Here is a 3,988-nt window from a genome sequence, read left to right on the forward strand (position 1 = left end):
GGTAAATTCCAAGCAATATCAACAACTTTTTAAAAGATCTTTATGTAATAACTTTTAAAAATGTTGTAATTCTAAGTTTTTAATTGAGATGAATTATATATGGAATTTAAGTGATTCCAAAAATGTTGGCCTGAATAATCACTTTTGGTTTCTAAATAAATGGGTTTTATTTAAAGTGGCCTAACAGCATCAGTTGAGCTCAAACAACAAGACTTGCTGAGAAGTGGCCCCTCCACTTCTGCGTCCCCACCTTCACAAGATGTCTGAGTTCAGCTATTGCAACAATGTGGGTTCAGCTTTCGGCTTTGTCCAGCAAAGCTGAGGATGGCAGAAAAGATTACTCAACACTCCCTGCAAGTCAAGAATGGTGAGAGAGAGGCTAAGGAAGTCTCCCTGAGCTGCTCTCGAGCTCCTGTATTTATTAAGCATACATTCAGGGAAACATTACGCAAAACGTCAGTGGGCTACGTGCTAGTCAGAACGTATTGAAAACATACGGAGGAACAAGTTAAGAAAAGATAAAATATTCCATGCGATAACATGGTCCGAGGAATTTATGAGCATAAGCAGGACCTAACCGGAGATATATATTAACTAGATAAGCGAAGCACTGCCCGCTGTTTTCAGCAAGGCCAGAAAGCAGTGTTCTGTTTTGCAATGTGTTCCCTATAATCCCCATAACCCAGGACATAACTATTTGATTTCCCACATCCCCTTTTTTTTTGTTTGAAGAATCTCCTTGTTCATGGAGTTTAGGAGGGCAATCACTCATTGTTCACGACATCTTGAGGGGGCCACTATGGTGTCCATCCTTCAGAGGGCTATGAGAAATACAAAAAATATTAACAAGCAGAGAACTCCAGTAATCGAAATACCTAAATTGAGACCATGGAACCAGTTGGTTGGATTCAACCATTTCTCATCGTCAGATAACTCCCGTTCAACTCGTATCTGTGTTCCCTGTTGAATATCTAAGAGTTGTTGATGCAGCTGCGAAGACAGAGCATCAATCTCAGATTGTAAATTGGTGGAAAAAGTTCCTTGTAGGTGTTTTTTTTACTAAATCCCAGGAGTGTTGAGACATGTTATATTGTAAGGGAGTGACACAGATTTTGTCCTGTTGCCAGTCACATTGAATATTTTGACAATCAACAAGTGCCTGTTGGTGGTCCCCCATCCGTTCAAGTGCTGTTCCTGCTGCTTGCAGTCTCTGCATGATACCATTATCAATCTGTACTTCAGTAATCATCGCTTCGGTGATATTAGTCATTATGTGACTGACTACGTTAGCAGCATGGATAAGCTCTTTCAGGGAGACCGCTGTAACAGAGGCTGTGGCTAAGATGACAACCGCTGAGATAAGCAAGACAATGAGCCATCCAACAAATCTTGTAGGTCTCCACTTAGAAATGGCTTGGGTTAATTCAGTGACACCGTTGGACCCTTCCCAGGCCATCTTCCCAGTGAGATTTACTGGCAGCTATCGCTTCTCAGCCTTTTGGCTAAGATCAAGTGTAGATTTACTGGCGGCCAAATTTGAGGCTGTCTTTTTAAGATAAACATATATAAGATAGAAAGTTTCATAATATTATAATGGCTGATACAGGCCGTGTACCAAGCTAGAGGAGGTACTTCAAAAACATAATATGGGTTGTCACATGTTATATTAACAGGCTTAGTGGAAATTATGAAAACATAGAGATGAGATGTACAGATCATGACACTGTCTGAGACATTCTGTGTGAGATTCATGTAAAAGGTACCACTATTATTAACATAATACCCATGAGAGAGATTGCGTAACAAAAAGGGAAAGCTAAGACACCGTAAGTTGTAACTCCATAGGCTACGTGAATCTTTGTTTTCAATTCTTAATATTGGTCCTGAAAGTCCAAAGGATGGAGGAGTTGCTAGGTTCTGAAAACCGAATAGGTTTGCCTGTTGAGGTTAATTGTCATTTAGGACCTGAGTTAATGAGAGTAAGATTTCGAATCAATTCCTCTTTATTGGCAAGGGAGGTCTGGCAGGGCTGCTAGATGACTGAAGATCTACTAGGGGACACTTTCTTCTTTATTTGGCAATGATCATGGGGGGCAGATAGGAATCATTGGTGGAGGTGGATGTAGCAAAGGAGGCTACTGAAACTAATGTCAGATTCGCTTTATGGTCTTTTGTTTTAGGCATGTAGTGAAGATATGTCTGTGCTGTGACTTTTAAACATCCAGAAGTGTTCGTAGTGGTTACACAAATAAGAGGGAAAGGTGACACAAAAGGAACAGAAGTATTCAGATTTAGCCAATCTCTCCATTCAGTAAGAGGACCTTTTGGCTGAAGCCAGATGCCTCCAGTCCAAGGAGAATCACTACTGCTTAATAGTGGTCTGCATCCCATCATGTACCGGGACTAAAGAAAAGGGGGACCTATGACATGAGCCCAAGAGAGTGATGAAGAAGCAATAGCAGTCTGTATTAAAAAAAAAAAGGATTAAACAAATCATTATTTTAGCCAAGTTTTGAGAATCCACAGCTAAATATGCTAAAAACCTCTTTTCTGGGGTTAATGGCACTCTGACATGGCGCATGACTTCAGTGGCATGTTGATCAAGCTTCTTAAGTTGTCTCCAGGTGACATTATTTGCCTTGGTCATTCATGGGCATGGTATCCCCTATTGTCCTTGTAATGACAAATTGGCCATCTGAGGAAGAGGAGTGAAGGGCTGATCCATCCAACTCATGGTATGGTTGAATCAGATGGACAGGTACGCAGTGTGGTCCTGATAGGAGAAGAACATGCACACATCCCTTTCCCCATGTTAGCGGTTCATAAGGTCCTTTCCATGAATGTCCTTTAAGTAGCACCTTGGCTCTGATATTTGAGCTCCGATATGGTGTAAAATGCCATTTGGCAGCTATGAGGCCATGGGAATCACAATTTTAAAAAATTTAGGTGTGTAAGTCTTTTTTTTTAATTTTTTTTAATGTTTATTTATTTTTGAGAGAGAGAGAGACAGAGTGCAAATGGGGAAGGGACAGAGAGAGGGAGACACAGGATCCGAAGTAGTCCCCAGGCTCTGAGGTGCCAGCACAGAGCTTGACCCAGGGCTTGAACTCACAGACCACAAGATCATGACCTGAGCTAAAGTCAGCGCTTAACCAACTGAACCACCCAGGCACCCTAAGACTTTATATAGTGAATTCCTAAGGGAGGCATTATGTAAATTTCCCCTTTTTTGTTTGTGAAGCATTTGTTTTAAAGTAGCAAGTGTAGATTTTATAATAGCTTGTCTAGTAAGGTTATTTGCTATACCCATAATTTGTCATATATTCCAGTTTTAGAGGAATTCCTTTACCATGTAGGAAAGATATCCAGGCCCATCGTCAGTTTTAATTTGTTGAGGTTTACGGCTAGTGAAAATGCAGGTAAAAAATGATGAATGATATAGTTTGTATTGTCTCCAGTGTGAAGAGAAGCCATTATAAATCCTGAAGAGGTGTCTACAGACATGTGGATATATTTGTGATACCCAAATGGTTCAGAGTGTGTAATATCAGTTTACCAAAGCTAATTTGCATTTAATCCCTGGGGTTTGTTCCCCATTGTTTTTGTCCTCCTGATTTCTATTGACAATCAGGGCAGGCAGCAACAATTTGTTTAGCTTGAGTAACTGTAAGAGGGAATTGTTTAATAAGAGACTTAATTTTTGATGAAAAAAGTTGTGAGATAAGCAGTTTTAAAAGCCATATTGTTGGGGTGCCTGGGTGGCTCAGTCAGTTAAGTGTTCAACTTCAGCTCAGGTCATGATCTTACAGTTCATGGGTTCAAGCCCCACGTTGGGCTCTGTGCTGACAGCTCAGAACCTGGAGCCTGCTTCAGATTCTGCCTCCCTCTCTCTCTGCCCCTCCCCCCACTATGCTCACACACTCTCTCTCTCTCTCAAAAATAAATAAACATTAAAAAAAAAACCATATTGTAGCCAACAAATTGGTCT

This window comes from Lynx rufus, unplaced genomic scaffold (genome assembly GCF_022079265.1).
Source record: "Lynx rufus isolate CCGP_SWC_20201006 ecotype Redwood Valley unplaced genomic scaffold, mLynRuf1.p SCAF_6, whole genome shotgun sequence".
NCBI lineage: Eukaryota > Metazoa > Chordata > Mammalia > Carnivora > Felidae > Lynx > Lynx rufus.